Raw genomic sequence first — 14,623 nt, forward strand, 5'->3', positions numbered from 1 at the left:
ACAGGAAAAAAAGAAATATACCAGCATTGATGCATTCTGATTATGAACCAAGATCTTGTAGATTATAATGACCAAAAGAGGAAGAAAGACACAGAAGACCTTTATAAAATGTAAGCATAAATGCGTTTTCTATTTCAGTCTGCTTTGTCTGTTTGAATTTGAATGACTTTCATTGCCACAGCAGCTCGCCCTTTCATGAAGTGACAGCGCACTCTAGTGTCCAAAGAGTGTTACTACAGAAAGATATCTGAACGTCTTTCAGGAGCTGGATAAAAGTTTGACTGAACAAGATCAGATAATAAATTGTCTTTGACTGAGTATGAGGAGTGGTGGATGTAAAGGCACTTAGTGCATCTTCTTTTTATTATTACCACTTTGGGGGTGGAGGGTTTAAAGTTCAATAGACATGCAGTTGTGGACACATCACCACTGACAGGTGTCCCAATGTGTTACTGATAGACGCTTATTATTTATTTATTATTGTAAATATTCAGATTATTATAGTAATTGTTGTCAATTTCTCTGAACTTTGAGTTCGCTTCATTTGAAACGTTTTTTGGGCATGTAATGATTAAAAAAATTCTGAGAAGTGGTTGACTTCTGTAATCCACCCAAAACATGAAAAAGTGGAAAATGACACCTGATAGTGTAAGACACACAGGATGTTTCAGTGCCTTTGAAAGGTGTCACCTGAAGGAGAAAGAGAAGCCTGTGTGTCAGGACTAAAACAACATCAAGCAGAAAGGTGATAATGAAGCCGTTTCAAAGACGTTGTGGAATGAAAAGTATGGTTTCCGTGTGTGTGTGTGTGTGTGTGTGTGTGTGTGTGTGTGTGTGTGTGTGTGTGTGTGTGTGTGTGTGTGTGTGTGTGTGTGTGTGTGTGTGTGTGTGTGTGTGTTTGTTTGCTTTACAGCAACAAGCCCGGGAGGATTAAACCAGACTTTGGTGTTGTGTGAAGGTGCAGCTCAAAGTGTCACTTCCGAGGATATAGTTAAATTGTTCTGAGGCATCTGCAGCTCACCGACATGCCTACCTGTCACTCAATGAAATTCTCCATTTCTGTTTCTGTCAGCTCTAATTCACAAATCCTAACCCCGGAGCTGTGGGGGTATTTTGGCTTGCTCAAGAACATGATACTGCAAGAGTCTGTTGTTAGATCTGCTGTTCACATCATATTACAAAATGAGGTGAAACATTTTCCTGTCTTGATGGCACCAGCAGCTGTGTCATATCATGTCATTACTACTCAAAATTGTAATTTGATCCACAATTATTTGTGTTGTCTATCCACAGATCCACTTAGGCCGAATGCCTTCAGCTTTAAAACTTTCATGATGGCTCATGCGTTTCGTGCAGCTCTCTTCAGCAGATTCCCTTCATCCTTCTTTGGAATAATTATCTGTCAGTCCTCTCCCCAAGTCATTCTTGCTCTATGACTGTCAGTGTTGCACGTAGTATTCAGATCCTTTAAAAGTACTAATTGTGAAAATACTGCATTATAAGTAAAAGTCCCAAAAACCTTACTTGAGTAAAGAAGTATGTATGATTAAATACATATTGCTGGTAATACTTCAATGTGTAATTCTGAGCCATAGGGGCCAGTATTTCACCTCTAAATTGGGTACATACGATCTCTAATGTTCATATTTTAGTTGTAGTAGTCAGTCAGTCAGTCAGTCAGTCAGTCAGTCAGTCAGTCAGTCAGTCAGTCAGTCAGTCAGTCAGTCAGTCCAAACTGCTGAAACTCTGAGAGCCGGTCAAAATACACTTCTATCTTATAATGTTCACGTGGGACTGATCCACCTGTGTTTACTGAGGCACTCATGTTAACTGGGGGTTGTAGCCTGTGTAACGTTACGTCCATTTCTTTATTGAACTAAATCCAAAGTGGCAGAAGCTAGAAAACGACCCGCATATTCAGCTCGTCTTTCCAGTGGCGGCGCAGCTAGGAGAGAGGTCGACCGAACCAGCACTCTGCTGCCGCCTCCGTCACACGGAGCCTCCGTCAGATGGAGCCCCGGTCAGATGGAGCCTCCGTCAGATGGAGTCTCCGTCAGATGGAGCCCCGGTCAGCAGCCGAAGAGACTTGAGCTCAGGCAGAACAAGCCCCAGGGCCAGCAGTCACAGCGTGCTGGTGGACCTGTGTCAGAAAGAAAGTTTGCAGCTCCCCGTTGTTGTGGCTGAACTCTAACTGCTAACTGAAGCTACGCCCTGTCAGTATTTTACTATTATATATCATGTTTTAGATTAATATAACTGGTTAATTAATATGTAGCATTTTACTGCTGTAGTTGTTTAAGGTTGTACTGATCCAAGGTGGTTATTTAGCTTTAGAAGTAAGATAATCTTTGTAAGGAACCCTTCAGTGTATCAGAAAAATAAAATAAACAACAACACATTTGGAGAAATATGGTTTTAACTGAACAGGAAAGTGGTAACAAAAAAAACGAAAAGAAAAAAACAAAGAACTAAAGCTGTCAGACAAATGTAGTGAAATAAAAAGTACAATATTTGTCTCTGAGATTTAGTGAAGAAAAAGTTACAGGAAATAAAAATACTCTGTTATGCTGACGGACATTTAATGGGCTGATATCTTATCGAAGCATGTAAGGTAAAGTACTTTAAATGTGCACTTCAGTAACTGTACTTAGTTACATTCCACCACAGCTTTACAGGAGCACAAAACAACTCGTCTTTATAACCATTAATGAAGTATTATGACCGCTTACTGTGAATTTTAAAAAGAAAATTTGGCATTTATTGAATTTGTCTGGAAGTTATTAAATGTAAAAGTAAATGTAATAGTTAAAGACAGACACTGAAGAAATCTTATCTTTATTTTTATTTATTTTATTAATTAATTAATTAATTATTAAAATGAATCTAATAAAACCTGCTACAGGTCTATCTCAACTAAGACCAAAGTCTTTAAAAACAGCAGTCGGAGCACTCACCTCTCCTCACTAACTCACTTCATATATACATCATAATATATAATTCAGTATGTCCTGATAGATATCGCTGGACTGAACATGATCTGTACATATCATACGTACATTCATGTGTTTGTGTTTTGTTTTGTTTTAGTTATTTCAATGGGACATCATACCAAAAAGACATAAGTGTAGCACAAATATAAAGACAGTATCTTAAAACACTAAGACATAAGAAAGAGAGGTTATGATTGGTCTTTTGTTAGTGGGAGAACTAGGTATAGATCATTCATATGTGCATATATGAAAGTGTGTTGTGAATGTATCTATACATAAATGTAAATGAATTGAATATCTAAATAAATATAAGCAAATAAAAAAATACATATAAGCATAAGAATCAGTACTAATAGTAACATGGGTTTTGCAGGTTTCTTTTTTACTTTGATATAACCTTTTCAACAATGTAGTGTGTACCTGACATTTGGCAACCTTAAACCATATGTATAAGAGAAGCAGGCCATGTGTGTGGTATCATGTGAGGGAATTGTTTGCTCAAATGGGATCTTTACATGCTTTTCACTCATTCGACTTTCTTAAATAGCAGCCCGAGTCTAGCCGCAGAATCCCTCCTAAGAGAGGACGTTTAATATCTACCATCGGCTGGAAGTTTAAATGAGCTGTGGGGAATAGGAGAAGAAAGCCAACTCTCCCTTCACGGGCCTAATAGTCTCCGCCATCAGCAGCACTTCATACACAACCACTGGCTGGCAGATTAGAAGGAAGGCTCACCACAAACACCGACAGACGCACGCACCAGCATGCTAGTGGATTCAAGACCTATGCATGTGCTTTTATTCAAAGTGTATTGTGGAAATGCACAAATTGTAAAATATACAAATACATTCACACAAAATGATTTTCTAATGTGCAATCCACCCACATACACACGCACTTCTTTTGAGCTGACCGTAGTGGAGAATATGACCGCAGCTTTGGTCCCACACACAGTCGCTCTCTCTTTGTAAATTGATATCACATTTTCAGATCCTCCTTTTTCCTCAAAGGGCTTTCTGGTAGCTTTATACTATGAACGGCACAACGTCGAGGACACAGGAGAAATCTACATCCTCTGCAAGCAGCAAAATCCAAATGTATGCGCAGTAACACTTGATATAAGAACACAGGTGGAGCCCTCTAATCACTCTGTCTAGGAGTGTGTGGGTCAAGGATTGTCTCTTCTGTTGCACTGATTAATAAGACACAATCATGCTCCACTAATATACCAAACTATTGCCCAAAATGTGTTTGAAACAGTCCACTCAACAACTTGGCCTACAAATCCCTACTCCGAACCGGCCGGTAGGGGTCGCTGCTTCAGTTTGGACTGTTTTGGACGGTGCGTTTGGCTAAAAGCTAACGGAATTAAACACGCAGCTGATTACATCCCCGTACGCCCATTGATTACAAAGTGCTTTACATAAACTTAATATAAAATGATACGAAACAGCAGCGGCTCCGGGATGATGGTGAAATCATTGCCCCAGACACAGGGATCTGGCAGGGATCTGCACTCTACTGATTGCACTTTTCTAATTAACAATGGGTCCCATGATTACTTGTATGTGACAGGGGTTGCTCTTGTTGAGATTGGTAAATAGATAGCATTTATATAGCGCTTTACTAATCTTAGCGATCACCCATTCACAACAATTGCTGTACTACAATACCAGGTCACCAGGAACGATACACATTCACAGCCTTCGACAGGTAGACGATTAAGTGGAATTAACAAATATTACAAAATGCTGTAAAGTCTGATTAATATTCCAGCCACACGTGTACCAAGGGTTTCTAAATAAAACGTTAATATCATTGCCACTGAATGAGTAAAATGTTAATTCTTAACTCCTTTGTCATTACACCTGTCTGCAGCTAATCTTGCCTACTACTGGACCCATCAGACTTATATTTGTGTGCACATTTATGAGAAATCTCCTGGTCGTGGTGCTTAACAAGTTTTGAAAAACCTTTATTGACTTTTGTATACCATCGTTGACTCCTCACTCCTGTTAACCGACCGGTAGGGGTCGCAATTGATCAACAACTGCTTAAGTTTGGAATCTTTACATTACATTATATACGTATTATGAGCGCAGTGCAGAGCTGCTGCAATTAGCTACCCAGTGGGCCAAACGCACGGGGACTAACATGCACACGCGGCCGGCCCGACTACGAAACAGAAAAAACAGAGAAGCTCGGATTACAACAAACACAGAGGGAGTGTTCTCCTCTAGGGACATTACTCCACCATTTTTACATAGCAAAGCGTTGTTTACTGCTATGTTAATACTCTGAATGCTGTATATAACCTTCAGGTGTCAATTTTATCCATTAGTGTTGATAGAAAAATACATCAGGACCACTCTCACACACATTAAATGAAAACTGCACACTGCACAGAAAGTTTGGCGGCTCCTCTGGTGCGCCATGCTTTGATATTCGCAGACAAGATGGAACAGGTGTAGACAGTCGATTCAGTGCCTAAATGAAACCAATGCCAGGCGGTGAACCATCAGTGCATTACTGGAGACAACAGAGTCGCCAGGCCACCCAGCTCAAGCGAAGCGACATTGTGGTACACGAGTCAAACTCACATGAAGTCAGGTGAGGCCAACATCCTTTCTCTGGCAGCCCAAGTTACTTGTGTCACAACTCTATCAAAACACAACACTCGTCATGTCAAATTCAAACCAATTGCTGACAGAAAATCGCAACATTTCCTGTATTGTAGATGTTGCCTTCTTCACTTAGCACCTTTATCTTTAATGCCATGTCTAGCAACTGTCTTCGTCTGCTTGACAGCAGCATCAGTGCGTAGCCATCTCTCCTCTGCTTTCCAGCTGAATGCTTTGGTTCACAGTCTTCTGAGAACAAGCACGCTTGGTGTCAGTAGCATGAAAACCCTTGGCCAATTTCCAATCTGATGTTTTGAGAAAATTACTCAAACATGGAGCTATCTTTCTTAAACATCTCCAATGGCGGAGGTGCTGAGAAAACTTTCCTCAAAGGGGTAAACAACAGCTGGCCCTGATCAGTCATGTCACTGTCAAAGCTGACTCAGCTTATAGCATAAGAAAATAGTCATTCCATACTTATATATGCATATGTGGATTTGAACATTATTGCACAATGGTGTGTTTGATATTGATTTAAATAGCCTACCGTCATGACAATATACAAATCCACATGTTTTCTGCCTCTTCCCCATTAAGGGAAGCTGACCGGAGCTGCCATTCAAAAGCAATATTTCTCTGTCACTACTACATTCTTTTCACATTCAATATGAGCAAATAAATCTTGTTGTTTTACATTTACATGACTTAATTGGCCCAATAATTGTACACACTGCAACTATGTCTCACACACATTCATTTGACCAGAAGATGTCCTTTGTGAACACAAGTTCAACCCATCTGGTTGGAAAGACTCAGTTCTTCAAGAAATGCCATAAAGTCAATCATTTTTGTGCCATTTTAATACAATGTGATTTTTCCCAGCAGATGACCTGCAGCAGTGTATGGTTGTCAGGTGGTGCAGGCCTTGATGCTGCTCTACAGTCCAATGTTGAGCCCGATTGTTTTAGCTGTGGAATTCGCTGTGGAATTCGAATTGCATAATAAGTAAAGAAAAGCTTGGGGAAATAAAAGTCTTAAAAAAAAAAGACAACTCTGCACTTAGCTATGTACTTTTAAGTTGGTGCTCAGTGCAGTTGACAACAGCTCCAGCTTGCCTCCATCAGCACTGAATAGTCCAATCACTCGGGAAAGGCTCCAAACTTCTGCTTTTAAAACCCATAGCTCCGCCTACAACAGGACATACCACTTATCAAATCAATTAAGTCACAAAAGTAATGTTATGTTCCTAAAAACATAAATATTATGATTTAACGGTGAACAAATCTCAGTAAACATGTTAAAAAGATCAAATTGACAAACTCCAAAAACTATTTTTTTGGCAGTTCCTGGGTCTGTAACTGGTGAAGATCATGTGCAAGCAGGTAGGAGACAAACTGTCACGTGGAAAATAGGAACTGGAACCAAATGCAGACAGTAGAGGGGGCTGTAAAAATGTGTTAGGTGGTTTACTAAAGAAAAGTCTTACAGAGTCCAAATGAAGCAGTGGGTCCGGCAGGCAGGTAACAGGACAATCAAAAGACCGGTAACCAGGAAAAAAACTGGAAAACTTGACACTAGCAACATTAAACTAGACACTAGGGAAAGAATCAGGAATGCTGGACACCTTTGTACTAAGAAGATCTGGCATAGGGAGAGAGGAGCACTGAGACTAAATACACAAGGGCGGAGCAGACAATCAAAAACTGGTGGGAAAACAAAGGCAGGAAGTGAAGTGAAGTGAAACGAGGAGTGGTGAGTGACAAAATAAAACGGGAAACACTAAACATGACTGATTGAATGACATGAAACAAACAAACATAGGAGCAGAGCAGATCATGACACAGACTGATCTTAAAGTCCAAATCTGCGGCATACATTCTGAATAAGAAGCAATACAAAATGTGTGTGATGAACGATACTTCACAAATTCAAACCCAAAAGTATCAGAATCAGAAATCCTTTGTTAGTCCCACAAAGCAGAAATGTAATATGTATGTAAATGGAGAGTACACAATATTTAAATAGAATGAAAGAGAGTGTGCGTGTGCGTGTGTGTGTGCGTGTGTGTCTGTGTAGAGGGCATGGGGTATTCCAGGAATCTATTAAAGGGAGCAGGTTACTTTGGAAGCTGTGGGTTTCCATCTTGTATAATTTTGTCTCCCTCTTCGTCTTCTTCTTCTTCTTCTTCGAGGTTTTACAGCAGCTGGCATCCTTGTAGTTGCATTACTGCCATCTTCTGGTGATAGTCCTGCACACTCCCGCCACACTACTTTCATTCTCATGTCATTGAAACTCTGTCATCACATCCTGTCTCACTGCTGCATTCCCCTGCAGGTTTATGCTCTATGGTTTCACAATCGTAATATTGTTCACTAATAAAAAGACTTGGGAAATGTGCTATTTATATTACTGTGTACAGTTTTTAATGTGGTCCTTTGACCCACCCAGTTTCCCCCCTTAGATGTAAGACAAATGTTACTACTTCTCTCTTCAAAGCTTAGCACAACTTCACTTTTATCTTCAGAGTGTTTCATCCCTTTTATGAGCCTGAAAGTAACTTATCGGGATTCATTCTGTGTTGTTCCTTGACATACCATAGACTCAAAGGACGTAAAGGAAATACCTAATTCATAATTTCTGGATTTGACAGAGTCATAATTTGTGCATTTGAACATGTCAGAGTTGAAGGTGCTTTGACCTCTCTGAAGTGAGACATGATGGCCCGCAGGCCCCCGGGGTCTGTGAATGTGGCCATGGCTGGAGCAGACCACACCACATGATTCCCATGCTCATTACCTCAGCTTGGTAGGTGGCTGGCCATCTGTGTCTCTGCTGGAGTCATGTCAGTGTCTCTGTACATGTGTTTGTGCTCTGGAAGCAAATGATATTCTTTCTCTATTGTGCTGTCCGACATCGTGCTGTCTTTTTTCTAAAAGATGTTGCCACCACAACAAAAAACTACAATCATTTCATGTGATTCTATAAATCACATAAAAGAGAAAATAGTATTGCATGCATATGTATATAAAGATACATATATAAAAACATACACATATAACATAACAAATATACAGGACAAGACTAATCAGCAGCACTGGAGCATGCACATGTACAGATACAACTATAACGTCATGTCATTAGTGCACTACTTAAAGGTATCACTAGAGGGCAGCAGAGGACATGAAATGCAGTAAACAGACGCTTCACTGACGAGCCAATATGTGAAGATGAACTACATAAAGATGTGTTTGAATTGCATTCATTTTAATGACTTTAGTCTACAATATTCCAAAATATGGACTAGTGGTCGATCACTCCTGACCTAATTAATTAAATATTTAATAGTTTTCTTTAAATATCACTGTCATTTTGTATTTCTGTAAACATTTCATGAAATATCGTATGTTCCCTTTAAACCCAGAATACTGACCACTTTAGTCTGCTCCATGCCTGCACAGTTCCAATAAGATCTGTTGGGGGAGGACGACTGTGAGGTAGGAAACAGGGGGGGGGGGGGTGGTCATCAGGAAGTTGGAATGTGGGTCCCTGTGTGTGATGTGATTGTTAGCAGAAACGTGTCAGCCCCGAGCCCACCGCCACCAACCCTGAGCCCGCAGCCCTGCTCAGGTTGTGAAAGCAAAGCTCTGTACGTGAATATGCACGCGTGTGTATGTGTGTATGTGTGTATGTGTGTGTCTACGTACACACAATATTACTCTTAGCCTCACACTGCTATGGAGGCCCAGATAACTTATCAAGGCCTTTTCTAGTGGAACAAGGGTAAACTCGCTCACGAGGTCGAGGGTGAGGGGAGAAGGAGGGAGTAAAAAGACTCTGGGCAGACCACAGGCCCATGTGTGGCCATGCAGGGTGAAACCATACTGGATTAGGAGGAAGTTTATAACTCTCCATCTTTTATGTAGATGAGCTGTGAAACAAGAGGAAGGGTGGTGGTGGCTGAGTGGGAGTGTTCATGCTCCTCACCAACAAGTGACGCATCAATGAGTGTACATCACTTTCCAGTCATTAAAATAAACCTAACCTGCAGTTTTACTATTGTTTATAACCTTTGCCACAATGCTCAGTTTTGCGCTTCCAGTTTTTTAAAGGTTAAACCGTGTGATTTTAAACACAAAACAAATGTTGTTTTAGTGTTATGCTCATGGCATATATTTTAGATGAAGGGGTTGGACTTGAAAGGTGCAGCTCTGCAGAACAGAAATTAGCTTCTACTCTCATTTAGTTACATTCGTCTCCTCATTTGACACTGGAATGTTTGCTGGATATACAAACAGCTGAGAGCTGAGTATGCATAAGCAACAGAATTTCATCTGCACAAGAATGACTCACAATAGTCCTCTGTTTATGTTTGAGAAATTGGTCATAAAATCCACTCCACGCTTGCATTAGACCTAGTAATACTGTAGGGTGCGAATGAAAACACATCGCAAGCAGGACTGAATATATTACATCTTTTGAATGAAGATACTTCAAATTCATACTTATTCTGTCAAATTAGATGGCTCCTTAGTGCCACCTGGAAAATATCTGACCTAAAAAATGCAATCTCCTGCAGCTTTTGTTTTCCTTCTCTCCCTCTTTCCTCGTCTCTGGCTCAGCTCCTGAGAGCCAAACTGTGGATGGGTTTTCAGCCTCAAACCTCACAGCTGCTCTTTGGTGTGGAGCATCTGGGCAGGCTCGCCTCCCTGATCCAGGAGCCCTGGCTGGACTGGTGGTTAGCCACACCAGCGCTTTCACCTGCCTGTCTGCTGAAGTCTCACCAGACTTTTAAGCGGCTCTAAACAAGCGGTAACATCAGACCACACACTCAATAGTACTGGACAGCCAGGAGGTAGGGAGTGTATTTAATGTGTGTGTGTGTGTGTGTGTGTTGAACGTGTACACACTTTCCCCAGTATAAAATGCACAAGAAAACTGCTCTGTTTTTTTCCGATTTCTTGTAATCCTGCGTTCAGATTTTTGCTTCATCTTTTTTTCACCTAATGCTTCAACCTAACATATCACTCTATTTGCTATCACCTTGTCATTTGCACCTTGATGAGTGGGATCTGTAGTTCTTCAAGAGGAACTTTTCGTGCCACACAGTGTGCTTTTTTAAGATGTAACTTTAATGGGCTTTCGACCCTGTTTGCATGCAGTGGTTTGATTTTTAATGCTGCAGATTTACAGTCTACAGCAAGAGCAGCGGTGAGACTGTTTATGCCACTGGTCAGCACACTGTTGCTTATTGACTTCTGTGGTTGATGCATTGTATGTCTTCCAGGATACATTTAGATTTTATGTTTCAGAGTAAATACTAATTAGCCATCACGGTCAAGCAACATGTTGAGATTTTATTTTTTTTAGAAGTGAAGACAGGTTTTATGTACTTTATACATAAACAGGTTCTTTGAGAGGCTAACTATATTCCACCATAGAATAGATTTGATTCATTTTTGGGGGTTTTTATGTCTCCACATATGTAGGTTTCCTCTGTCCTTTTTCATTAAATCCATCATTTTGCTTTCCAACACCCTTACATTTATTTTAACATAATATGCTGAACTTTTTTGCTGCAATAGACTTTTGACACCTTTCACCTGCTCTGTCGTGCAGAACAAGTGATAAAAACATCACATTTACATATCTGACATTTCACTTTTTAAATTCAGTGATTACATTTTTTAATTCTCCCAATCTTTGAGAGAGCTGCTTATGTATGCAGTGTATGTTTAAATTGTGTGTGCGTGTGTCGCTATAATTGTTCCATATGACGCATGGAAAGCTTGATAATTTTTCTTTTTACATTTAGGCCTATTGTATTAAGCATTTACTACACTTACTAAATTTAGGTAAAGGTGGTTTTGTTTTTATGAGGCAAATACTGTACAATCGTTCCTCCTTTTATCAACACTTGTACACTGATGCGCTGATAATCGATGTTTTTTATGTGATTTAAAACACATGATAATGATATCAAAAAGCTATTTAGTTTCATTCGTTACTCCAATGTTTGGTTTCTATTTACCTTTTTAGTTGCGAAGCTTATTCAAGTATAATATTGAATCTGCCTTTTCTTTTGTGTACGAACGTTTTCATGTCATGCCTGGTCGGTCAACTGCATTACAGGCGCAGAACAGCTGAACTTTAACCCAACAAGGCCGATTTATTTTAGACCGCTTGTGTAATTTAACATGCGTTGTTCTTATTTCTTTTAAAATTCCGTCGCTCGAGGATTTAACTCTGTGTGCTAATACACTCATTAAAGAAGCTATTTCACTTTGTATCTTTTTGTGTGTGCATATATATATATATAAATGTTGACGATTGAGTAATGTAGTCTATAGAGCGCATATCAATGTAGCCTACAACTGCTCAGCTATGTAGATTTATATTAAACTGATTATTGAAAATCAATTTATTATCATTTAATTTATATTGACACAAACCGCATTCCCTTTTTCAAACGTTGATGTGAAGGTTTATTTTATTATCTTTTCTAGTAATGCTGTTTGTCTTTATCTCTATCTCTATCTATCTTTTGTTTGACCAAGCGGGAGGTGTATTTTGGTTATCATGCATTAACGCTGTAATAGAAAATTATAAGCATACGTGTCCAAGGATCTTGGGCCTATTTTCTAGTGACATTTGCACGCTGAAAACAACTTTAGTGCAATACAGGAGTGCTCTGTAGCCTTGTCCAAGTTCTGCAAAGAACTACATTATTTGTGTTGATACAGTAATGGAGAAGCATGCTATTCGGAAGTCCTTCAGAGCTCTCTGTGCAGCTGCGTGTGGGTGTGTGTAAAAGAAAGGAAAGATGCCCTATACATTACACACTCGGCAAAATAATTAAAATGTGTAGAATTGTATGTGACTTTGATTTTTATATAGATTATTTTTCTTACAGCCCCTTCAGTAAAAGTGTTTCCAACATTTGACATAGACTAAAACTTCAGAGGGAATACTCCAGACGCTGTATGCAGTATTTACAATTTCTGTGTTAAAATGACTTTTTCGACCTTTTCCAGGAGGGTGATGTCGGAAAAAAATGTAAAACATATTTTGTGGTTGCAATCCTTAATATGTTAAAGATACCCGGTATTTAATTTAGTCGTTTTTCTAATTAAATGTCTACCAAAAAAAAGTTATTTTAACTGCTATACTTACGTACACCAGGCTCAATCATTACTCGGCGTTATACCCGTCATATCTACTCAAGAAGTGTTAGTATTGACACCTTGCTAATAGACAAACATCCAACTCATGCTGTGTTTCTGTATCACACCAAATGATGGGGAAATTGACCATATGGGCGCGTGCGGAATGAGATAACAGCCTAAAATGCAAATGAGACATTTTATGCACACACTGCAAAAAATGTCAATTTTAGCAAGTCCTATGTTGTCATACTGCTCTTGCTTTTCTGTTCAATAAAATATGCTGCTTATAGGCTTAGGCAGGTCTTTTGTTTCCAATGATTGAGAACAAGTCAAACCAGGCAGAGTTAAGCTTCATCCATTAAAATTACACTTCAAGAACAACACTAACAAAAAGAAATGTGGGATTGTAAAATGTCAAAACTGATTTCATATTCTACTTTTTCAGCATGTATGCACAATTGGAAAAAGTGAGTATTTTTGCAGTGCTTTGCATCTCTCAGCAAAGTCACTACAATGTCAGCTAAACACGCGTCTGCTGGCGTGTCTAACCAGGCGCTGTCAATGCAAACATGCTCCAAACGTTGTGCTGTGGATCTTACATCTCCGAATCTAAAGTCCTGAGAAACGGTCCCCACTATGCAGGCTTAACCTGTGTGAAGGCACAGGCCTAAACATTAGCTTACACCGACAGGCTTGTGTGTTTTTTTTTCTGTCGAGACAAATGTATCTAATTCTATTTGCGTCTTTTTAGCCTCCTACTTTAAGTTGTGAAAGCTGCTCCGTGCCTTTTTCTGCACAGGGTAATTGCACAAGGTTCATTCATAACATTCAGATACAAACTGCTTGAGCAAACGGCCCGTTAATTGTTAATTGCCCAGACACTAATGGAACTACAGGCAACAACATAACGCATGGTCTGTTAATCAATTAATCGTAATAATTCCTTCTACTATCAGCAGAGACAACATGTTGACCTAAAATGTCTGATGATGCATCTATCAAATTTAGATGATACTTAACTAATTTTATCTCAGTCTGGAGGCTATATGACTGAAGAAGAAGAGGTTGTGCGTAATGGCGCATGAAGGAGCAAATATCAAATGGATTCCTTCTACCAGACTGGGATTATGGAGAGGTTTAGCAAAGAAACTGGGGTGGGGGCCTGGAAGGAATCATTATTTGGTGTATAAACCAATGTTTTTTCTGCGCAGACTGCTCCATCACCCCCCTACCACACACCCCTGATCTACGTCGCAGACTCCGCTTCCGCTTCGCACGGTTGGTCATTGATGCGCAGTGGAGGGTTGGAGAGGGAGCGCGCGCAAGAGAGAGAGAGGGAAACGAAGACTTGACAAGGCAGAGACTGTGAGAGAGAGAGAGGAGGGGAGAAGGAGGAGACGGACCTGCTCCTCTGGGACTCGGATACAGTTTACTGCGAGGTGCTATCACCGGGCTCGGCTCACAAAACGGTCTTCCGTTGTAAAATGCACAATTAGGCACCGAGCAGCACTTGTAGCTGTCACCGAGCTCTCCGCGAAGATCTTCACGGCCACGGTTCCGCTTGTTGGACTAACTGTGAGAGGAGGGGAAAAGAAGGGTTCATGGAGATTCTGTGCGGCTTAATCGAGTAAAACGTCTGGATTATCTGATTTGGGACCGGGCATTGAACATTTTAAAGACGAAGACGGTGTTTCCCTGTTGTGCCACCGCCGTGTCCAACTCTAGCACACGACAGGTTTTTGTTTTTAGGTAAGCTGATCCCGCTCTTATACGGCTACGTGTATTCGTTGTTGTTGTAATTCGTCGTAGTATAAGCTGTAGGCTACTCCACATTGAAGGAACCAAAGCT

This window comes from Cottoperca gobio, chromosome 12 (assembly GCF_900634415.1).
Source record: "Cottoperca gobio chromosome 12, fCotGob3.1, whole genome shotgun sequence".
NCBI classification, from domain to species: Eukaryota; Metazoa; Chordata; class Actinopteri; order Perciformes; family Bovichtidae; genus Cottoperca; species Cottoperca gobio.